Raw genomic sequence first — 25,750 nt, 5'->3', positions numbered from 1 at the left:
GACGGTAATCAAAACAATTGCACTCATGAAATAGAATGAAGTTCTTAATAACAGTAGTATACAACACGACCGAGGGAAAAGGAAAAATGCAGAAGACAAAACTTAAACGACACCAGTTTCTCATTGCCTAGAACCGGAAAAATAGGCAGTTACAACTAAGCCAAAAATTACAATCACAGTAACAAAACTACTAAGATCTGCATTCATTACCTAGTGTATATCTGGTTCGGCAGGACTGCTACAAAAATTGTAAGGAACCTTCTTGCTACATCATTTGAATGTTGTATCAGCTGTACTTTATCCCATGAGCAAAGCAAACACCTGGAGAAGATTGAAAATATTATGTTTCTGGCAAAAGCAAACTCTTCTGAATACATTAATCAAGGAGAAATAATAACAGATAATAATAATAAGATCAAAGCCACTAAGCACAAGAGAGTAAAAGAAAAAGAAATTTATGTAATTGAAACTTAAATAAATTGATTAATAAGCACGACTCTAAACAAATGTGATAACTACTGTCAACACTGCCGTTGGTGCCAGAAACTAAGAAATAAATCTCACCAATACAAGTAAAGATTGACTCTGCATATCAAAACAATGCTCTAGCAATTAGTTCCAAGCAAAGTGTGTCAATTTTATTTTCACTTACCTTATCATTCATTAATATTAGACAATCTTTGAAACATTGTTTACATAATAAGATAGCGATATATGGCAACATTTACACCAAGAATGAAGTCACGTTGTGCTAAAAATAGTAACTGCTGTGTGAAGAGTTCCTCTCAACAACACCAGCTGTAGCTAATAAAAGCCAAATCTGAATTTGTGACATTGACAGAAAATGGAGTGTTAAAGGCTACGCAGATGGTGCCTAAAAAACTTGGTAAAATTAGTGGTATAAGGCACTGTTAAAGCCACTATGTAGTTACACAACTCAGTTCAAACTATGCATATCACTTTCTGTTTATCAATTTCAAAATTCAGGACATCTACTGCCATCCCCATGATATTCTTGAGGATCTGAAGAATGGGATGCACAAACTTCTATAGTGCATAGAAGACAGATTTAGCCCCTTAGGAATTAGTGTTAATATATTAGATTCTAAATTGTATATGCCCAAAAAGATATCAGCTTCAAAAGATCTCAAGTATCTTATTTACAGAAATAATTATTTAAATACAAACAAGGTGTTAGAAAATCTAGGTGTACACAAGCAGTAGCATGAACCACTCTTTATTAAAAATACACAAACTTTTTCTTTTTTTTTTTTTGTGTGTGTGCACACGCGCGCATCAGACTAAAAAAACTGCTAAAACAGCTAATAAATTATAAACTATCATTTAAAATCCCTAAGTTCGTCCTTTATTTTTTTCTTCTGCTTCAATTTATTTGTCCTTCTATGATTGATCCTTAATCAATAATCATTCATGCAGCTGAGAAAAGAAAAATAAATGTCGCAGTTCAAGATTATTGATACCTTGAATAGCTCTCTTTACTCTGGTTTCCTTAATTCAATCATATACAGTATAACACTTGTTGAAGATTGCTTCTGGTATCCCCACAATGTCTCCATCAAATCTGGTTGACTGTCATCAGAGATATAACCAATTTGCTACTTCACAATAAAGTTTATTCACCAGCTTCAGGACCAAATCTTTGCACCAATAATTCATCAAGTTGCCCCCAATTTGGGGTACCAGATCTCATATCATCACAAGGCAACAATCGAATGCATGCAAGAATGTGTTGAACATCCCGATGGAGCCTGGCAGACACAATCAGAAAGAAAATAAATAAGAACAAAAGAAAAATGAGTCCACAGAAACAAACAGAAGGTTTCAAAAAAAATTATGGCAAATTAAAAAGGTTATACCTGTTTCTTGCTTCTGGAGTGCTAATATCTAAGCGGGAAAATGCTTCAGAAATTTGTGAGTGGAAGATTATAACAACTTGCCTACAAGTAGCACAGCATGGAGGTCATTATGTAGAAACAAATGGAAACATAAAGCATGGACTCTTTTTAATAATCTAAAAAAGAACGATAACATTAAGAGGGAGACGTGAGGTTCTTGAAGTTAAGCTTAATCTTATAAGAGAACTCTCAAAGAGGTGGGACAGCTTTAGAATAAAACAAGAAATTATCCTTCATAAACTGAATGCAATTAGCAGACCTAATAAGCAAGCAAAGAAACAGTTTGGGTCTGATACTACTTCAAACTGACGAGTTCACAAATTCTTTAACTGCATATTTAAATAACTGTTTGGGGATGTTCTGTAATAAAAGAATTTAAAATAAGTAGGACAAAACTAAATAAATTGGATGTATCTTTATTAAAAGCCGAAATACGAATGAGGGGGGTAGTTAGTATTGAAGCCAAGAAATCCCCAAGAGTACACAATTTCAATACCTAGGCTCAATTAGTCACAAAGAGGGAGACATTGGTGATGATTTTACTCAAGGACAGCTACCAGACCAAACATTTGTGCCTTCCATCAAAATCCCAAGTCAATATTTTCAAATTAAACAGATATAAGGCCAGATTAGTGTTTTTAGATACATTTTTCCATGTCATTGTTCACTTCTCCAATGCCCTTTTTTTTTTTTTCTCCATGTTTCTTTCTCTTTTTCCACTTCCTTGTTTCATTCCCATAACTTTTTTTCTCCCATCAAAATCTGCCTCTCTTCTCTTAAACAAAATATATTTTCTACATAAATACGCATCGCATGTGCACCACCTCTAGTTTCTACAAAAACCAAAGCAGCCCAGCTCAAGCTTGTCTTTGCTAAAGCACTTGCAAGTGGGGATTGAACAGCTATATGAGAAGCTAGGAGACCCCAAACCCGAATGAGATGAGCCCAAAGAGCAAAAGATCTCAGCTCAGTTCAGTTCATTTATGGCATTATTTAAAAATATTAAGTGAAGAAGCACCGTGATGGATGCAATATATGTTTTATATGATCCCCAACATTCCGTCTTATAATATATGTTGCCTGTAAGTCCTCTCAAAAGAAATTAAGGGTACATATTACAGCAAAAAAAAAAGGATACATATTACAGCAAATAAGGGAAGCCTCCCAGCTTCCCTTTTGCTTTCTTCTTTTTATATTAGAGTTACCAGACCATTTGATTGCTATTTACAAGTCAACAAGTGTCAATAGTCTTCTTCTACATTCAATTTGATGCAATGATCTAAAATTGTAAACAAACAGCTTTGCTTTCCAAAACAAATACATAAATAAACAGCTCATTTGAAATCTCCAAGTCTACAGTGTGTTAAAATTAAAATGTTAGGCCACACCTCAAAATTACGTGAACGTCAAATTCATGCAGAGTTTTGGATAAGACACGTTGAAAATAGCCAACTTCCTGCAAATGAATAAAATCATATCCAATTAAAGTCGATGCAAATTTAACTATAGAGTTGCCTACAAAGGAAGTTCTCTCCAACATACCATTCTGACTAAAATATCCCAGATAGACTTAAATTTAATTAAGACACATTGAACAAGTGTAGGACATACTTTTAGGAGTGTCCAGAGAATGTTGATATCTGACACAAGTGTCTGACACAACATGCCTTTTCGACAAAAGTGTCTGTGCTTTTTAGCTAGCATATTATTTATGAGTGGATCATTTAGAAAAAAGTTGACAACTATTAATTTAATCAGTTTTTCAATTTGTAAGTATATTTAGATTAGGCCAATGGAAGGCATTCACATTACACTGCAGTACAATGACAAAAACTCCACAAAACAGTGTAAAAGAGCAACACAAGAATAACTATACTGGTGCACAAATAAAGACAATTTTATAATTTATTACCTTCGTAAGGGACCGAGCAAACTGACTGGGCAGTGAATCAGCATCTTCTGGTCTGTTCCAACCCTCAACAATTTGTGGTAAACCACGAAGATGAACAAATAACCTTTCTCTCATTATTTGAACCAGTTTTGTATGTATCTCATCTCTGTGGATTTTATAATCCTAAAAGTTCGAAAGAAATAAAACCATGAGATACCTTGTATGAAGTGAAGCACTAAAAAATTACAGTATTTGTCATTCACTGTCAAAAACATGACGCTCATATTATAAATGGCTCAAAAAAAAAAAAAAATTAAAGCCCAATGCTAATGCCAGCAGAAGCATAAGACATTCAACTTGTAGTTGCATCGTTTTTCTTGTCGTTACTTTTATTGTGGCTAAAGCAATATATAGTGTATTCCTTCCAAAAAAATGTCCTTTATTGAAATGGAAAATAATCAACCAATTCCATAAGAAGCAGCTAGAGATTGCAAACTAATTCTTCTATTAACCTCCATAGACTTCACACTTCTCCAATCTTCTCCAAAGGACGCACTCCACCACATGCATGAGCTGAGCCAAGCTGGCTCTCCAATAAATACTGGGTATAAAAATGCTGCTCAAGCTTAGATCATTTGAAAGGGAAAGAACCTGAACAAGCTCATAAGCAAGCTACATATGAACTTTTTATCAATTGCTCGGTTCATGTGCAGCTTCAAATAATATAATATTTAAGTTATGCAGGAACAGATGTCATTTGAATATAAAAAGTGTTAAAATATAATGTATTATTGGTAGATTGATTGTGTATATAGTACAAATGTGAGAGGCTCCTTATATAGGAGATATAGGTGTAGTAGGTGAAGTGGAGGTGGTAGTGGTGTAGGTGAAGTGGAGGTGGTAGTGGTGTAGTGGGTTAGGTTTAGTGGAGTAGGTGAGGTGGTAGTGGTGTAGGTGAAGATAAATTCTAACAGCCCCCCGCAAACTCAAGGAGGATAGAAACGAACCAACTTGAGTTTGAAGAGAGGAACAAAACAAGAAAATACATAAAAAAAAAAAAAAAAGGATAGGAGACACTGTATGGTCGTGTCAGACCGTTGGTGAAGACACTGTATGGTGGTGTCATAACGTTGTAGAGGACACTGTATGGGGGTGTCATAACGTGGTAGAGGACACTATATGGTGGTGTCAGACCGATGTAGAAGACAGTTTATGGGGTCATGTCGGACCGTTGTAGCAGACAGTTTACGGGGTCATGTCGGACCGTTGTAGAAGACAGTTTACGGGGTCATGTCGGACCGTTGTAGAAACTAACCGGAATCAATGTCGGGACAGTTTACAGAGTCTTGTCGGACCCTTGTAGAAACTAACCGGAATCAATGTCGGGACAGTTTACAGAGTCTTGTCGGACCCTTGAAGGAGCTAACCGGAATCAATGTCGGGACAGTTTACAGAGTCTTGTCGGACCCTTGTAGAAACTAACCGGAATCAATGTCGGGACAGTTTACAGAGTCTTGTCGGACCCTTGTAGAAACTAACCGGAATCTATGTCGGGACAGTTTACAGAGTCTTGTCGGACCCTTGTAGAAACTAACCGGAATCTATGTCGGGACAGTTTACAGAGTCTTGTCGGACCCTTAAAAAGTCGCACCCTCAAAAGGTGTGCCCAATCTTTCAAAAGGCGTGCCCACTTTATCAAAAGATGTGCCATGAAAAGGCGTGCCAGTTTGTCGGGCGTCAAGAGGCGCGCGATGCGCGTGGCTGTCTCGACTATAAGACAGAGGCGGAGGCTGAGGCAAAAAACCTGCGAGAGATATTCTGAGAGAGATTTCTGAGAGAGATTCTGTATAACACTCTGTTGCCTAGAAAATGGCTTCATCGTCTTCCCGCGGGCTGCTCACCCTCTTTCCCGACCTCAATGAGTCAACGAGAGAGAGAACTGGTGCGGTGGCACTGGAACCTCAACCAAGCGCCCCGGAGTTTGCTCCGTTGAACTTTCCGATGCGGTCGGTGGAGCAAAGAATGGCAGTGCAGTCGGATGTGGAGGCCAATCAGTATACTCTGAAGGCATGTGTGGAAAGCATGACGGCGGTCACAAACTTGTCGAACCGGCTGCAGAGTAGGACAAATGAGGTGCAGCATTTAAACTCCCAGCTGGCTCTGCTCCAACGCATGTATAAGGATGCGCGAGCAGAGATAAGCATGCTAAGGGCAGAAAACAAGGAGCTGAAGCGGAAGGCCACCGTGATGTTCCGATTTGGAGGGCCGCCATATGCGGCAGTGGAGGAGCAGGGAGGAGGCAACTTGCTTGGTGGACAAGGAAACACGGAGACCGGACTGGCACGGGACACCCAAGATAAAAGTAAGAAGAAGAGACCTGCAGTAGAATAGAGAAGGGAAAAGAAAAATCCCACTGTGGGTGTGGTTGTTTTTTTTTTTTTTTTTTTTTGTGTAAAATGGTGATCGGGGTGAGGCCCGATATGAATAAAATGAGTTTGCAGTTTGTCTTTTTCCTCTTTGTTTTTTTTTTTTTTTTTTAATAAAAGAAATAAATAAAATAAAAGAAAAGAAAGAAAGTGGAGCAACATGGGGGAGGTGCAAAAGTGATGATAATGTTTTGTGAGTGGAGAATAAAGAAAAGAAAAGAAAGGGGTTCTGTTGTGGGGGTTGTGTATGTGCTGGGGTTGGGCTCGGAGAATCATCTCCATTTCTTGAATTTTTTCTGTGGGTTTGCTAGTCAAGGCTGAGACCCAATATTCCGCTTCCATCTGAAGCAATGGCCACAGCTGCACCCCTGAATTGGGTAAGCAAGTCCTTGTTCTGTGAAGGATCTCCATAGTTCTCAGTTCATTACGATAAGATAATGGCCATCCCAATGGCGAGAAAGCACGCAGCAGCATCAAAAGGTGCTACAGGCCCAAGATTCAAGCTATCAACTAGCAGGTTTCCGAACAACCCAGCGACAATAGCAACTAGACCATTGCCAAGAAATATTGCCTTTGAGAATGTTAGTGACAACCATTGTTGATCAAACCCAACCCTCTGTTAAAGTGTTCTGCCACAAGCCAAGAACCCACAAAAAGCACTGAGTGTCCAGAAGAGTATTGCAGGGACACCAAACTCTTGAGCAGCTTTGAGAGTGAAGTAGAGCAGGGTGTGGATGAGTATGGATGCACCACTGGTGTGGAAGTTGCCGAATTCAACGGATCTGCTCCGCCCCGGGACTTGAAACAGCAGCCCCGGCGATAGCAGGACGAAGAGTACCACCGCCACGAACACCGGGCCCCAGTCCGACATCTCTCTCTCTCTCTCTCTCTCTCTCTCTCTCTCTCTATAAGTGGGTGTATATACGTTTGTGTGTGGGTATGTTTTTGTGAGGCTCGATCGGGCTAATTGAAGTTGATGATGGGAAGGGTATGAAGTGAAATGGGGTGAAAGGAGAGAGGAGGGATGTCTTGGGTGGAGTCGGCTTCTGAAGGAGGGAGGCCATTGGGGATGGTTTCGAACTGGAAGTCCGGCAACCCGTGGACCGCGTTGGTACCTCTGGACCTGAGTAGTTTGCATCTTTTCCAAGCTGAGTCCAGAAGCATCAGACTGGAAAGACGCTTGCAGAGCAGGAGGGTATTCTGAAGCAAGGTGACTAATCAGCTGGGTCTGTGGAAGAGTAAGTAAAGGTACACTATATTCTTCTTTTGGAGGTCTCAAATTGGTTGAGGTCCGGCGGGCGGTCAAGGCAAAGTTGCCGCCCGCCGGAAGGCGAAGAATATCAAGAGCTTAACCTATAGCTCTGATACCATGTTAAAATATAATGTATTATTGGTAGATTGATTGTGTATATAGTACAAATGTGAGAGGCTCCTTATATAGGAGATATAGGTGTAGTAGGTGAAGTGGAGGTGGTAGTGGTGTAGGTGAAGTGGAGGTGGTAGTGGTGTAGTGGGTTAGGTTTAGTGGAGTAGGTGAGGTGGTAGTGGTGTAGGTGAAGATAAATTCTAACAAAAAGAATAAAATAAAAAAAGTAGCAAGTTATTTTACCAGAGCTACTCGATCAATCTCAGACAGTAGCAATGCCTTTCGTGTCTCAAGTACTTTCATGAAGAGAATCCTCCGGATTTCTTAGTTCCACATGCAAAAACAAAATGTCAGCAAACTATTTTGGAAATTCAGCAATTACAAATCATACATGTAGAACACAGTTTCTATGTGCACTATATTTTGACTTTTTAATCAACATATATATAGCCTACATCAAGTAAAAGGATAGAAGATAGGAGAGTATGCAGAGCGACAACTAAAAAATGATACAAAAGATTCATGATGCCATCCCCAAGCAAACGAGAGAGAGAGAGAGGGGCCGGGGGGGGGGGGGGGGGGGGAGCACCTCAAATGAGGTCATTATTATTATGCTTTCTAGGTACAAAACTATCACTGACTGAATGATTTCAGGATTCATCGTATTCTGAGTCATAGCATTTCCATTATTGCACATGAAGTTTGTTCTAGGGGAAACCAATCCAAGAATGTTGATGTTTATTCAAGAGGCAATCAAAGTGTGGACGGTTGTTCCATGGGCCACCCAGGTGAAAAAGGTAAGTAGTAGTATCCAAGCTAACAAATGATAGGCGATAATACTCGTTACATGACAATTGTTCACATGGAAGGGAATTGCATGGCCTCTTTTTTTTTGCCAAAATTGCATGGCATCTTGAATGATGTTAAATTGTTCTAGTATTGAGATGCATTCTAAAAATTTTCAAAAAAAATAAATATAAAGAAAGAAATGATTGAGGCCAAGCATATGCGAGTACTAGAAAGATGAAAATATCAACCATAAATAGAAATCATTAAGAACTACTCTCAGAAAGAATATCCAATTTCAAATCCATCAATGACAAGCAAAACCAACCATAAACTTGTTCTACCATAATGACTATGTCCAAATTTGATAGGATTATAGCAAGACACTACAAAATAACTAACAATTACAAGACTAGAATTCAGAAAAAGTTGGAAATGAAAAAATAAAATCTGCAACTTGTCACATGGATGAACCGTGTTTAATGTTAAAGCTTAAAAGTAGTTAAGTCAGTATATTGTGATAGCATATTTACAAACATTCACATAAGACTACATGAAACAACTCTATGGCAATAGCAGAATTTTTATGTCTCGTCACCTACCAGGAATAATACCATCCATAAAACTGATAACCTGACTTGCCAATGCCAAGTGCTTAGAAGTAATGGATTTCAAACCAGCCACCTGCAGTTTCATGCAGACAACACATGACTAACAGATACTCATTCATAATTTTCTCTTTAAAATAAAAAACAAAATAAAAAAAATCCAACACAAAACAGAACAAAAATAAATAGAAGTATGGAGTAGAGTAACATTATGTACAAGAGGATGTTTGATTTGAATACTCATAAAACAGTTAACAGGTGTTCTTTCTCTAGGATTAATGAGTATCTCAGTGTTTTAGCATCAACTAACAACTTAAGAAGCATGTATCCATCAATTACAGTCTGAAAACAAATACCTGCAAGGCACCAGTACCAAGAACAAGCTGACAAGTCCTTGTATTGAAAAACTTCAAGATTTCAACAACACGATGCACAACTTCTGAAGACAGTGCTGGCAAATTATTATTAATATCAATGTACTCAGACAACATCTTCAGCAAAATCAAGCCACTGAAAAAAGCAAGAAACAGCCCCAAAATTAGTTTAGTTCAACTAACTCCCTTATTTCCAAGTGAAGCTAGAGTCATGGAGACAAATATTGGGTTAGAATTTCCAAGAGATGAGTCCGTAAACACCGTAACAGATAAGCCAATTATTAGATCATAAAAAAACTCTAATGAAAACCAAAAAACTCTAAACATGGGAACAATCAATCAGGAAGAAAAAAAAAAAAAAGACCCATAAAAATCAAATTTTATGACCTAGAAGTACCAACTGCTCTGGAAATCAAGGTTTCCAGAGGAGAGCAAGGGAAGGTGGAGAGGACAGATAGGAAAAATAATGACTGAAATGAAACCCAAAAGAACAATAAAGTAATAAAAATAGAAAACTAACCAGTTTACCATGTGATAATGAACACCTGCGAACTTGAGTGTTTTAGTGGAAGCATTCCCGCGTTCATTATTGTTAGCATTGTTGCTCTGAGCTGGAGAAGTTATAGCATCAGATTTTTATTATCAATTGGTCATACCAAAGGTGAAGATTTTACATGTGCAGCACTACGCTTCATGGACTCAAGTACAGTTGTAGAGTGAGGGCATTTGTCTAAGTGTCAGATTCATCTAATCTCCTGCCCAAGGGACATTGGAACTCAGCCAAATTTCATATTTTTCAAATACATCTTTTATTAATATTTAAGGTAAACAATTTTTACAAATTAACATAGTGCTTTGTATGGCATATGATAGAAGACTTATGCAGAGTTTTGTAGGGTGTATATCCAACTCAACATGCCGGACACATATCTCATATTAGCTTCCATATCAAAGTAGCATTTGGTAACATTACCAATTTCCTATTTTCTATTTAAAAAATATGTTTTGCTTTTTGCTTTTATTATTTAAAAACAAACAGATACAAATAATATGTTTGGTACAAAACATATATATATTTTTTAAGTGTTTTGATGAGTTGGAGGAGGGGGCCCGAGGGTGGGGGTGGCCAGAGGTTTTGTCCAGAAGGTAGAGGTAGCCGGAGGGGAGGTGGTGGCCAAAATCTGTGGCTGGAGGGTGGGGATGGCCGCAGAGGTGGAGGGAGGGAGGGAGGGAGGGAGGAGGAAATGAAACCTTATTTTCCAAAAATGAGAAAACACCTTTTTCTTATTCCTCAAATTTTGAAAATTGTTGCCATTTTTTGAAAGTAAAAACAGTTGCCATTCGGTAGCATTGCCAATTTCATTATTTTTTATTTTTTACAAAAACATGGTAAGTGAAGGTGGTTGGAGAGGGAGGACGAATTGAAAGCCTATTTTGAAAACACCTTTTTCTTGTTTCCTCAAAATTTTACTGTGAATCTTTTTTTTTTTTTTTGGAAATGAAATAAATCCCCAATTGTTTTTTTATTTTTTAACTAACGTATTTTGTTTCCAATTTTCAATATTTTAAAAAACAAAAACATTAGCAAACAGGCTCAGTGTCCGACACAGGTACTTGACAGCCCACGTAAACTAGGACTGCACCATTATCTGCATATACTTTAACAGTATCAAATCGCTAAATATGCTACTCAGAGTTTGTTAGTACAGCATCTGCCATGAGTGAAGCATCACAGCTCGAGACCACTACACTGTAGCCTGTTGCAACATTACCTTGAGCGTCATCTGTATGCCCAGTAATTAATGGCTCAGAACAAAACAGAGAACTGACGATGGCCTGAAATTCCTCAGCCACGTGTACTTCAACCCAAGTTTCTCGGTCAAGCACTCCCCTGATTTTTGCCATCTACAAGAACCAGTAAAACACTAAGTCGAGTAACCAGATGTGTAGGCTGGTAAAAACAAGTTAAATACAGCAGAAAGGAAACTTACTTGGGATTCATGCTGGAAATCAACAAAGCCCTTGGCCTGTGATTGTAGTGTCCCCCGAATGCTGTATCCCAACCTTCCACCAATCTGTTTATGTTAGCATAGTTTGGCATCATAACCACAAAGGGAAAGTAATGTTTACAGGGAAAAATAAAAAATAAAAAGAAACAAATAATCCTATAATAAAAATAAAGGCAACAGCAACACCTATTGAAAACAAAAACCATAAAGACAACCTCTAACAACATCAGCAATAATACCTTCTCTGTAGCACTTATGAACTCCTGGGTGATGTTATATATCCGTAAAAACTCCTGAAATCTCAACCTAGGATGAAGTAGAGCACGCACCCCAAGAAGCTTTGCCCATCTTCCGTGAGCAGAATCACAAGCTGCGAAGACAGCTTCTGTATTTTCCCGCAATACATCCACTCTGTCAAGGAACACATTGTCAGATAGTTCCAAGTATTTGGCAGCACACAAAGATATTGCAAACAAGATGCTAGAACAATCCTGTGACATGAAAGCCATTAACCAAAAAAGAAACATTCGATGCAATTGGTCAATTTTCAAAAGGCATATTTACTAGCAAAATATAAAAAAGAAGACAAACTCTGTGGATAGTACATTTAGAAGTTCTGTTATCAATATTGTTAGAATTTACCATAATATATCATCACCTACCACCTCCACTCAACTCACCTACCACACACACTCACCTACTCCCCAATCCTCTCCTATATAATTAGTACCTCACCATCTGTAATTTACACCACAATCAATTGTAATATATCTACATCAATCAATAATACATACATAAATTACATAAATTCTTACATGGTATCAAAGCAAGGTTGAGAAGCTAATAATTCTGCTTCACCGGCGGGCGGCAGCCTCTTGGCCGCCCGCCGGACCTCTACCCATACCTTCACTCCGCTGCTCTCTCTCTCTCTCTCAAAATTTCAAAACTTCAATTGATGAGTTCTGCTCCGATGCTCAGATCCGAATTGACGACGTCGTCTCGTTCCGGCGACGGAGATGTTAGATCAGCGCCGTCGGGTTCCCTGCGATTCCGCCACTGTCGTCTTGCTTCCTCATCTCTCTCTCTCGTTTCCGACGCCGCCTCAACTCTTTATACTCATCTGTTGGTGGCTCCGCTAGATCTAAGAAGATCTGACCACCGTAGGCCCACACACATCCGTCGCAATCCTCGATCTAATGTTTGTCCTCCACAATGGACGACAACCCCATGCCATCTCTCGCTCTTCTTCCCTCAACTCTCGCGCCCACATCGAGGAAGAACTCCAGCAAGTCTTCAACAAATTCGCCGTCAATGGTGACGGCAACCATTAATTTTCTTCTATCTTGAGTATTCCTTTTGGTTTCATAACCATGAAAAGGATGGACCTTTTCTGTGCATCTCCAGCCTCGGCTACTCCGCCACCGATGACGAACTCCAGACCATGATCCGTGAGGTCGATTCTGATGGCGATGGAGTCATCGATTTGGACGAGTTCATCGAGCTCAACACCAAGGACATCACTCAGAATGTGCTGAGTAGCATCACTCCAGAAAAGTGGAGACCCAAACACCACTCAAGAAAATCAACTTCTCTGTGGACCTCTCGGCATCAACCTCTCTCTCTATCCCTCTTTTTCTTATGACCCAAACATTTTTATGTTTTTATAAATATTTGCAAAGCTTTACCGGAAACCCTTTTTTTTTTATTTATTTAACCCCACACACACCCCACTTCTTCTCTCTCTCCTCTGTTTCAAACCCACAAATTCTTTTTGACAAAAGTGAGGCAGTGGCCAGACAAAAAAAAAAAAAAACAAAAAAAAACAAAAAAAAAAAAAAAAGTGGGCTCTTAGATGCTTTGCTTCACGAGGCGCACACACATTTCATCATTACATTTCAAATTTTGCACACCAACCTGTTCCCCCATTGATTTTATAATTTCATTTATTTTATCACATATCTATTTAAACATTCATAAAAAAAAAAAAAAAAAAAAACAACCAAATCATAAACCAAAACACACCACACATCGTTTTATTCATGACCGGGTATTAACCCCCATCACATTTCTACAAAAAAAAAAAAAAAAAAAAAAAAAAAAACCACATCCACAGGTGGGATTTTTCTTCTCTACTCTGCCGCCGGTCTCTTCTTTTTGCCTCCGTCCTGGGCGGCCCTTGACGGTACTGCCTCCGTGCTTCCTCGACCACCAAGCCAGTTGCCTCCTCTCTGCTCCTCCACTCCCGCATCTGGTGGCCCTCCAAATCGGAACATCACGGTGGCCTTCCGCTTCAGCTCCTTGTTTTCTGCCCTTAGCACGCTTATCTCTGCTCGCGCATCCTTATACATGCGTTGGAGCAGAGCCAGCTGGGAGTTTAAATGCTGCACCTCATTTGTCCTACTCTGCAGCCGGTTCGACAAATTTGTGACCGCCGTCATGCTTTCCACACATGCCTTCAAAGTATACTGATTGGCCTCCATATCCGACTGCACCGCCATTTTTTGCTCCACCGACCGCATCGGAAAGTTCAACGGAGCAAACACCGAGGTGTTTGGTTGAGGTTCACTGGTCTCCGCCCCAGTTCTCTCTCTTGTTGACTCGTTCAGTTCGGGAAAGAGAGTAAGCAGACCACGGGAAGCAGAGGAAGAAGAGGCCATTGTCTGGGCAACTGAGTGTTACAGACTCTCTCTCTCAGCACAACGAAGAGTTTTTCAGAATCTCTCTCTCAGCCAAACGAAGAATTTTTCAGAGGTTTCTCTCAGTTTTTCTGTCTCAGCTTCTGCCTCAGCCTCAGCCTTCGTCTTATAGCCGAGGTAGCCACGCGCATCGCGCGCCTCTTGCCACCAGCCGACAAACGGGCACGCAAGCCAAGGCGCCCACGTGCCTCGCCATCATGTCCGGCACACCTTTTGATGAATTGGGCACGCCTTTTGATGGCACGCCTTTTGATAAAATTGGGCACGCCTTTTGAGGGTGCAACTTTTCCATCGGTCCGACATGACCCCATAAACTGTCCCGACATTTGATTCCGGTTAGCATCTCCAACGGTCCGACATGACCCCATAAACTGTCCCGACATTTGATTCCGGTTAGCATCTCCAACGGTCCGACATGACCCTATAAACTGTCCCGACATTGATTCCGGTTAGCATCCAGTGTCCTCTACACCGTTATGACACCCCCATACAGTGTCCTCTACACCGTTATGACACCCCCTTCAGTGTCCTCTACACCGTTATGGCACACCCATCCAGTGTCCTCTACTACGTTATGGCACCACCTTTCAGTGTCTTCACCAACGGTCTGACACGACCATACAGTGTCTCCTATCTTTGTTTTTATTTTATTTTTATTTTTATGTATTTTCTTGTTTTGTTCCTCTCTCCAAACTCAAGTTGGTTAGTTCCTATCCTCCTTGAGTTTGCGGGAGGCTGTTAGAATTTACCATAATATATCATCACCTACCACCTCCACTCAACTCACCTACCACACACACTCACCTACTCCCCAATCCTCTCCTATATAATTAGTACCTCACCATCTGTAATTTACACCACAATCAATTGTAATATATCTACATCAATCAATAATACATACATAAATTACATAAATTCTTACAAATATTGAATGTTTCTCAAATTGTGTCGTGTCTGTGCTTCTTAGCCAAGAAGGAACGAGAGATCACCTAAAATTTCTTGAAATATTTGATGAACTAGTCACATCATTTTCCTTTGCCTGCAACGAAGGCACCTTGAGAGTATTCCTATGAGAAGAATATGACAGAGGGGAAGCAGTTTGGTCATTAGCCTCTTCCTATGAGAAGAATAAAAGGAATATTGACATACGCATTACCCGTACAATACAGAAAATAGCCTCCAAAAGTCGAACAAAACTTTCAGATGACAAGCTTCTTAATTTGCTAGCAAGCGATGAGCCTCCTGTAGAAAAACAAAAAATAAATAATAAAAAGGACAAAAGCATAGCATTCATGCCGTATAAAATGTAATAAAGAGATTCACACTAGAAAACAAAAATAGTTGATTTGATATAATATTCGCGTCAAATACATGACTGCTGGAAATTTGTGTTAATGTATATAATAAGATAGTGGCATATGATAGTGGTGTTGGTGGCATGTATAGAATATGATAGTGGTAGATAGTGGTAATATATAATATGTAAGTGGCATATAATGGATTATAATGATGTTTGTAATATCTCCTATATAAGGAGTGTCATTTGATCTTGTAAGATAAGAAATTTTGAATATAACAGAAATATATTCCTTCTTCTTCATATTTTCGGAGTTCTTCTTCCTCATATTTTCTAAGTTGGTATCAGAGCAACAAAAAACACAGCAGCCCTAAAACCGTCATAGCCATGTCGGAAGTCACGTCCGAAACCACTTCAACCCCTGCCGCTGTCATTCCGGTGAAAACGTCCAACTCTCACTCTGTCCAAATCACCACCATCCGCCTAAATGGTGATAATTTTCTCCGCTGGTCACAATCTGTCCGGATGTATATCCGTGGGCAAGGAAAGATCGGTTACATCACTGGTGACAAGAAGGCTCCTGCTGTTAATGATCCGCTGTTCGACAGTTGGGACGCTGAAAACTCCATGGTTATAACATGGTTGGTCAATTCCATGGAGGAGGATATAAGCTCTAATTACATGTGCTATACTACTGCACAAGAATTGTGGGATAATGTTAGTCAGATGTATTCTGACCTAGGAAATCAATCTCAAGTTTTCGAATTAACTTTGAAGTTGGGAGAGATTCGTCAAGGAGATGATTCCGTCACCAAATATTTCAATTCGTTGAAAAGGTTGTGGCAGGATCTTGACATCTTCAACACATACGAATGGAAATCGGTTGACGACTGCAACCACCACAAGAAAACTGTGGAAGACAGCCGTATTTACAAGTTTCTTGCCGGCCTCAACATTGAGTTCGATGAAGTGCGAGGAAGAATTATTGGCAGACCTCCTCTCCCATCCATTGGCGAAGTATTTGCCGAAGTCAGAAGGGAAGAGAGCCGAAGGAGTGTCATTCTTAAGAAAAAAGGTACTGGTGAATCAATTGAAATTTCTGCTTTAATTAGCGATGCTGCGGCCAACAAGGCTGCAAATTACCAGCGCAGGTTTGATGATAAGCCACGGGTCTGGTGTGATTTTTTGCAACAAGCCTCGCCATACACGCGAAACGTGTTGGAAGATCCATGGCAAACCTGTCAACTGGAAAAGTAGCAAACAAGGAGAAAAGAATCGTGGCTTTCCTACCGCTAATGAAACCGATTCAGGTCCCTTCAACAAAGAGCAGATTGATCAACTCTTAAAGCTGATAAAATCCAACTCCTCATCCGGTACTCCTAGTGTTTTGTTGGCACAAACAGGTAGAAATCCTAAAGCCTTCTCTTGCCTAAACTTTTCTCCGTGGATCATAGATTCCGGTGCCTCCGATCACATGACTAGTTTTTCCCATTTATTTAGTACCTATTTCCCTTGTTCTGGTCATGACAAAATCAGAATATCCGATGGTAGTTTTTCACCTATTGCAGGAAAATGATTTATTAAACTAACTGAGAAAATTAATCTCAATGTTGTTCTTCACGTCCCCAACTTAGCCTGTAACCTTTTGTCTGTCAGTAAACTATCTAAGGATTCTAATTGTCGTGTTACATTTTTTGAATCCCATTGTGAATTTCAGGACCAGAACTCGGGGATGATGATTGGGCGTGCTAGGATGCTTGAAGGTCTTTACTACTTTGATGAAGTACCTGTTAGTAATAAAAAAGCTCAGAGCTTTAATAGTACTAGTTCAATCTCTGTTCGAGAAAAAATAATGCTATGGCACTATAGGCTAGGACATCCTAGTTTTCTTTATCTGAAACATTTATTTCCAGAATTATTTCAAGGGATTGATTGTTCTTCTTTTCATTGTGAAAGTTGCATTTTTGCAAAATTTCATCGCTCTAGTTATTTGCCAAAACCTTACCAGGCTTCCAAACCTTTTTATTTGATTCATAGTGATGTTTGGGGCCCTTCTAAAATCACTACTCTTTCTGGTAAAAGATGGTTTGTTACATTTATTGATGACCATACCCGCTTATGTTGGATTTATTTGATGAATAAAAAATCTGACGTGAAAAATTTATTCACAAATTTTTACAATATGATTGAAAACCAATTTCAAACCAAAATTGGTATTTTACATTTTGATAATGGAACAGAATATTTCAATGAGCAGTTGGGTGAGTTTTTGGAAAAAAAGGGGATTTTTCATCAATCTACATGTCGGGATACCCCTCAACAAAATGGCATTGCAGAACGAAAAAATAAACATCTATTTGAAGTAGCACGTGCTATAATGTTTTACATGCATGTTCCTAAATATTTATGGGGTGAAGCAATTTTAACAGCCTCTTATTTGATAAACAGGATGCCTACAAAGGTGTTAACATACAAAACACCTTTTGATTGTCTCAAAAAAAAATTTCCTGACACGAGGTTGTTTTCTGATTTACCCGCCAAAGTTTTTGGATGTACTGCCTATGTTCATGTTCCCAGTCAATTTCGTTCAAAACTTGACCCCCGTGCTATAAAATGTGTTTTTTTGGGTTATTTCTCAAACAAAAAGGGGTATAAGTGTTTCGATCCTCAAACCAAGAAATTTCATGTGAGTATGGATGTGTCATTTGTGGAAACAAAATCCTATTTCCCCAACACTTCTCTTCAGGGGGAGACAAGTGGAGTAGAAAATCGTTTTTGGGATATTTCTATCCCGCTCCCCAATGTCATTTATCCTACACAAACACCACATCTGTCTGATAATGATCACTTAGAAGAACCAAGTTCTATGGTGCCTAGTCAAGAAGATTCTTGTTTAGGGGGAGAAGTACTACAAAATGATCTAAATCCTGAGCTTCAGGTTTATACTAGGAAGCGATTTCATCTGAGGAATAATGACCCGAATGTCCATCCTAATGACCCGAATGTCCACCCGAGTTCTGGCATCGAAATTTTAGGTAATCCTATTCCTTCTATTTCCGACCTTAATGTTCCTATAGCAATTAGGAAAGGTGTCCGAAATTGCATTAAACATCCTATTGCAAATTACCTCTCCTATCAAAGACTGTCTAAAACCCATAGAGCTTTCACATCTAGGATTTCGCACTTGTTTGTTCCAAAGAATATACAGGAAGCATTGGATGATCCGAATTGAAAATTAGCAGTCATGGAGGAGATGAATGCTTTAAGGAGAAGTGGTACTTTGGAGATAGTTGATCTACCCAAAGACAAGAAAACAGTTGGGTGTAAATGGGTGTTTACGATAAAATGTAACGCAGATGGAAGCGTTGAGAGATACAAGGCGAGACTGGTGGCTAAAGGCTTCACTCAAACTTATGGGATCGACTATCAGGAGACGTTTGCTCCTGTTGCTAAAATAAATTCCATCCGAGTACTGTTATCTCTTGCAGTAAATTCAGATTGGCCTCTACATCAACTTGACATTAAAAATGCATTTCTCAATGGTGATCTTGAAGAGGAGGTGTTCATGAGCCTACCGCCGGGATTTGAGCAGAGACTTGGAAGCGACAGAGTATGCCGATTGAACAAGTCATTATACGGACTCAAACAATTACCAAGAGCGTGGTTTGAACGCTTTGGGAAGGCAGTTATCAGTTGTGGCTTCTCGCAGAGTCAAGCAGATCACACAATATTTTATAAACATTCAAAAAACAGTAAAATTGCAATTTTGATTGTTTATGTTGATGACATCATTTTAACTGGTAATGATGAAGTAGTGTTAGCAGCCCTCAAAGAGAAACTCGCAAAAGAATTTCACATTAAGGATTTGGGAGCCCTCAAGTATTTCCTCGAAATGGAATTTGCAAGATCCAAGGAAGGTATATTCGTTAATCAGAGAAAATATGTTCTTGATCTCCTTGGAGAAACAGGTATGCTTGGTTGTAAGATGATGGAGACTCCGATCGAGCCTAACTTGAAGTTACAAGCTGCTAAGGCTGAAGAAGTCAAAGAGAGGGAACAATATCAGCGCCTTGTAGGGCAATTGATTTACTTGTCTCATACGCGGCCTAATATTGCCTTTGCAGTCAGCATGGTAAGTCAGTTCATGCACTCACCAGGGGCAGAGCACTTTGAGACCGTTTATAAGATCTTAAGATATTTGAAAGGAACTCCAGGGAGAGGCTTACTGTTCAAGAAACATGGACATCTTCAAGTTGAAGTATACACAGATGCAGTCTGGGCAGGAAGTGTTACAGACAGGAGATCAACATCCGGATACTGCTCCTTTGTAGGTGGGAACCTAGTTACATGGCGGAGTAAAAAACAGAATGTGGTAGCTAGAAGTAGTGCAGAAGCAGAGTTCAGAGCTGTTGCCCATAGAATCTGTGAAGTAATGTGGATTAAAAGAATTCTTGAAGAATTAAAGCTTTCTCACCCGACACCTATGAAGGTCTATTGTGACAACAAAGCAGCTATATCTATAGCTCATAATCCAGTTCTACATGATCGCACAAAACATATAGAAGTGGATAAACATTTCATCAAGGAGAAAATCAATGCTGGCATAATCTGTATGACCTACCTTCCAACAGGTGAACAATTAGCTGATGTGCTAACGAAGAGACTACACAAGAAGCAATTTGATAAGCTGACTAGCAAGCTGGCTATGGAAGATATCTTCAAACCAGCTTGAGGGAGAGTGCTGGAAATTTGTGTTAATGTATATAATAAGATAGTGGCATATGATAGTGGTGTTGGTGGCATGTATATAATATGATAGTGGTGTTGGTGGCATGCATATAATATGATAGTGGTGTTGGTGGCATGTATAGAATATGATAGTGGTAGATAGTGGTAATATATAATATGTAAGTGGCATATAATGGGTTATAATGATGTTTGTAATATCTCCTATATAAGGAGTGTCATTTGATCTTGTAAGACAAGAAGTTTTGAATATAACAGAAATATATTCCTTCTTCCTCATATTTTCGGAGTTCTTCTTCCTCATATTTTCTAAGTATGACAAACAGATTACAACATTTAACCTACCATCTGCATCCACAATTCGTTCTCCTGGTGCATAATCTGACTCCAAAGGTTGGGTTAGAAGAACAGGAAGAATATCAGCAACTGCAGTCTTAATAGCAGTTTTCATATGAGCAGTAAGTGTATCGCGGTATATTCTCAACACAGAGGGGAGTTTTTCCTGAAAATAACCAGTATGCCAAGAAAAATTTCATAGCAACCTCAGATAGATCATCTGAAGCAGATCGAATAATGAAATAATTTAGAAAATAGAATTGAATTCAATAAGACAGCAAGCTGTGAGCAGCCATAACCAAACTTCAAACTAGAATGTTTCTTTTTTTCCCTTTTCATTTTTTTATCAGAAGTTTGTTATAGACTCTCTGTTCCTCCCAGTGTACCCATGTCAACTCCAAACAAGAAGGTTAAGGGTATGGGATGCGTCTGACCCCTGTACCAAATTAGACCCTTGAATTCTCATAATTTTTTACAATGTTTGAGAAATAAGAAACTCACATTCAATTGTAAAGAAAAATGCCCCGTCTCTCACATGGATGGAAGATAGAAATCCCCCTTCCCCCTTAAATCTCATTTAATTTCAAGTGCATTTCTAAATAAAAACAACATTTTTTGCAGAATATAGTACAAAAATATATTTAAATGCTCAGGATGAGTCCACTCACTCATATCCAACTTTTGGATACAATACCTATAACCTAAGATTAAGGGGTTGGGGAGGTCCGATGCCTGGACACATAGTCATGCCCAATAATCATATCCAACTCTATGAATGAAACATAGATCATTCATAAAGTTCAGATACATCGACAATTGGAAGTGTCAAATATGTAGACTTGACGTTTACTCACTGTTCTCAGCAATCCAATTGTAAGAGGTAGAATTTGATCTCGAAAAATGGATGTTTCTTCTTCATCCAATTTAACCTACAAACATGCCAACTCCGGTCATTAGTTTTACAGTTCAGCAAAGGACCTGCTTTGAAATCATACACCAACTTGCACAGATTGAAGCAAAATAAAAAATTGCACACAAAAGAAGTTAAGAATATCATTCTAAACATATCACAGTAGAGGCTAAAGCAATATGGATGAACTTTTGAAACATAGAAATATAAGAGACTTAACCACCTCAATATCTTTAATCAGGCATATCAAGGAACCAAACAATTTAAGCCCCAAAATATGAAGCCAACGGATATCAAAGAGAAAACAGGCCACACAAGCTGAAACAGAAATTGATGGCCATAACTTATACATTGCTAAGTCGTAGGGCATAAGGGAAAAGAAATAGTTTGAGGATATCACAGCAGTACCATGTAGATGTTCAACAAGAAAAGAGAACACATATCATGCTTACTTCATTCTCTTCACCATTTTTGGGTAGGCTTGCCCTTGCTTTTATTTTTGACAATATTACCGCATCCATATTGCGAACACCATGTATAGATGTACGCATAAATTCTGCTGAAAGAATGCTACAAGAATGAATTTAATAAGTCACAACATATATCTATACAATAGCATTTGAAAGAAATTTCTGTAACCAAAATAAGCACATATATTAATCAGAAATAAGTTCTATAGAAAAAATTATCCAAAAAAAAAATTCTCCAACGGTTTATAACAAAAATAGACACCAAATGAAACACAACAAAGTTATAAACTTGCAACTACTAGGTTCAAGGCCTTATGATATGAGAATAGTGGTGTTGTTCCCTCGTCATTATTACTAAGTAAAAAGTTTATTGCTGAAGGGCAAATGCAACAAGTGCATGTGCATGAACACACACACCCAAAAGGGGGGAAAATCCTTGTAACTTCTAGACAGGACAAGACCCCTTGGCCAAAGCAGTGAATAATTTGTTAAATTGAAGGCCAATTGGTAGGAAAGGGTTTAGAGTTGATTTGGGCATGATTGGATAGGGTTTGGGATTGCAAAGTACATTTTTTAGGGTTATGAATAATAATCCAAAAATAGTAACTTGGATATGTGTGCACAGAAGAAGAAAGAGAAATGAAAAAGACTGAGAGAATGAAAGAGGTGCTTCAGCCTCACAAGGGATAGGTCAATTCACACAAACACAATCTCAGTTTCTCATAACTCAACTCCATCTTGAGAAGAAAGATCACATGGTTATATAAGTTGCTAGTCTTTCCTTAGTCCTACAAGAACTAGACTCAAATTTAAGAGCTAAGAATACTTGGTAACTAAAAATATTCTAGACAAACTAATAAAATTCAAATGACATTACTTGGCCCATAAGAAACACACGAGAAACCCCCTACAGCCTACGTCTTAAAAATTACAATTCAATAAGCTTCAGCCAATGTTGAAAAATCTACCATCTGTCAGTGCCAACAGGATATTTTTGTGTGTGCATATTGGTTTTTTCAAAGTTTCAAGTTTTCTTTAGTGCTGGCAACAGCTAAACAAATCTCTTTCTCTATTGCAAATTCCACATCTATACTCTTCTACCCTCATCTCAATGTATCCCTTAAGAAAATTTTCAACTGAAATTTCACATACTGTAGTACGACAATCAATCATTCCAAAGTCCCACATCACACCGCTATTGGATAAGACTAACCTGTTTATAGTATCTACTGAAGCAGCTAGATGATTTCGAAGGTGACGAAAGCAGTGTAAACCAGTCAGCTCATCACCATCCTGTCAAACATCAATGAAAAAAGAAAGAAAGATGGTAAATACAATGAAAATGTAGTCAACAGACCTTTTTCTTTCTGCTGTTGTGCTTTGACTTTTTGTGTAGCATTATACTTTGCAATCTATCAAAAACTAAGTTTGTATGAAAACTGAAACTCTCAAGAACAATTTTGAAATACAAAAGTCAATAAATAGAACATTTTTATCCATAGTTGTGAATATACCAGCAAATGCTGCAAATCATCAGTGACATCTAAGGCTCCAGCACAATCTGCAGATGCAACAAGCTGTGCATAGCAAGAAAAAAGAAGATGATCAGTTTATATCCCAGGCATCAACAAGTAGCTACTTTAATAACTGTAGCCTCTATAAATTAATAGTACAATTCTCAAAGAGAAGTTTTTAAGCATTTATTTTTTTTGCTGACAAGTAAAGCTTTCGAGCATGTCTCAAGAATTTCTTTTGATTCACGCTACAATGAGTAATTCCACATGGAAGAATATTGAGATTACCAATGAAACAAAAACAAGTACTCCACTCAAGTCATTACCGTGGTTAAGGTAACAGGAAATCAAATGGTAAATGACAAAATAAAGAAAGAGCAACAAAAAAGGGACAAGCAATCTTGGAAGGCTGACAGAGAGGAATAACCACTCTTACCAAGGTTGAGATGTTTTTTTGATCAGCACCAAGGTTGAGATGTTGTCCATCAACTAAACTACAAAGCATACCATCTATATATATATCCATAGACTATATCTACCTTTTATACTATTATTATATTATATTATATTATATATTATATTATATTATATACTGTTATAAAGAGAAGGCTGAAGTTGGTGTTTATGTCTCATTTTTTGGGTTTTCCCAAAATACCTTACAGAAGGTACATGAGCAGTGATGCCCTAAATTCAGGGTTTTTTTTTTTTTTTCAACTTCTAATCTTTCCAAATTCACTTCAATTTTCATATTTTGAATTCAATCATATAGTTTACAATCTTATTTTTTGTAAAACAAAATGATCATATGTGTTACAACATTAAAAGCTCCTTTGTCTTGGAAATTACTAGATTATCTATAGTTAGAGTTTTACATGTGATTTGAGTTTCGTACTGGAGCTCATGGAACTCTACATATCAGCTCAGCATAAGATAAATAATCGAAAACGGCACACTATACAGCTAATAGGATCATTTTTTTTTTTTTTTTTTTTTTTAAAGCAATGGGATTAAGAAGAATACCAATTTAAGAGCCGAAAGAGCTTGGTTGACATACAATATAAGCCTCAATTTCTGTTGCAAACCCAATAAATCATTTCTTGTCCCATTCAACTCTTGAATTTGTCGCCCCGAATCCACCAAATTTGAATCCACGAGCCTTATAATCTCCTTAAATTCCCGAATCCTACCACAACCTTCCACAATCTTCAAATTCAAATCTTCCAGTTGTCTCTGTGCCTCGAAAAACGAATTCGACCTCAGCGAAATCTCCTTCACCAAATGTAATTCAACCACATCCAAATTCTGAGAAAGCTTCTCTTGCAAAACCAAATTCTCATGAAACGTGGCTCTATCTTCCAAAGCAAAGTCCTCTTTGAAATACATTGCTGGTACTTCACGAAGACACGAGACCAATGCTTCACCTTGACCTCCATTGCTCTCCAAATCCTCCAAACTCTCTTTCTTGCTATGACTCCGAATGTCCTCGAATCTTCCATAGGGTTCCGAGATCGAAACCAAGTAGGGTTTAAAATCGGATCGTTTGAGTTCTGAACCGGCTTTGTTCCCCGCCAGTGGAGCGAATTCAGGGGGAGCCACGGCGGTGGACGAGGACCACCACCCGATCCACGAGGCGTCGCCGCCGTGAGGGTTGTTGAGGATGGAAGCTAAGCTTTGGCTACTAGAATTGGAGATTGATTTGGACAACCTTCCCAATTGGGAAGGCTGCGAATCCATTTTTTACGATCTAGGTAGCTTGAATTGTCATGAAAATGATCAAACTTTGATGTAATTGCTTAAACCCTGGAATTAGAGAAGTGGGTTTCGATGAGAAATCATAGAATTGTGATCTGCGATCCGTGGGAAAAAAAGCAGGGCAGAGAGAGATCGATCTACATGACGACGAAGAAAAAACGGTTGTGAATCGATCTAGACCAGCCAAAATCGTAACCGTTCAATCTGATTTGCTTTATAGTGACGGTTTGGTTTTCTTGAGGAACGGTGGAAGTGGGATGCTGCTGCGCGGCAAAATGGATCCATCTCCGAGTCCATTTTAATAATTCCAACAGTTTATATTTTAAAATATATTAAGTAGCATACATTTATAAAAAATTAAGTTAATCAATATTATTTACTTATTTATCTACTTACATTTATATTTTTAATACTTTAAATTATAATTATTATTTATTTTTGTAGATATAAATGTGTATCGATAAATAAGTAAGCAATATCCGATTAATTTAAATTTTTACAGACATATTCTATATAATATATTCTAAAATGTTAACGGTTGAGATTATTAAAATCAATCCCATTTCGTAGCTCGAAATGGCGTGGGTCGAAAGGCCCGAATTGCTTTGTACACCCACCCATTTTCTTTGTACACCCACCCTCCCTCTGTTCAT

At 38.5% G+C, this 25,750-nt stretch overlaps 1 pseudogene across 1 annotated transcript; it reads right to left on the bottom strand.

The window, feature by feature from the left end:
• On the bottom strand, positions 1-25,386 carry LOC114284709 (vacuolar protein sorting-associated protein 54, chloroplastic-like; annotated as a pseudogene). The gene is made up of 19 exons (XR_014339378.1): positions 24,366-25,386; positions 23,346-23,408; positions 23,045-23,124; positions 21,814-21,931; positions 21,306-21,380; positions 20,461-20,617; positions 15,062-15,314; positions 11,616-11,787; positions 11,359-11,442; positions 11,140-11,272; positions 9,888-9,978; positions 9,350-9,503; positions 8,988-9,069; positions 7,843-7,922; positions 3,829-3,990; positions 3,305-3,372; positions 1,878-1,958; positions 1,482-1,769; positions 1-321 (listed from the first exon to the last, which is right to left on the bottom strand). The product of XR_014339378.1 is annotated as a vacuolar protein sorting-associated protein 54, chloroplastic-like (transcript).
• Positions 25,387-25,750: the final 364 nt, after the last annotated feature.

Source organism: Camellia sinensis, chromosome 9, assembly GCF_055761805.1.
Source record: "Camellia sinensis isolate YWXY chromosome 9, ASM5576180v1, whole genome shotgun sequence".
In the NCBI taxonomy this organism is placed as follows: domain Eukaryota; kingdom Viridiplantae; phylum Streptophyta; class Magnoliopsida; order Ericales; family Theaceae; genus Camellia; species Camellia sinensis.
Note: the sequence above shows the minus strand (reverse complement) of the source record. Positions and strands in the feature narration are given on the sequence as shown.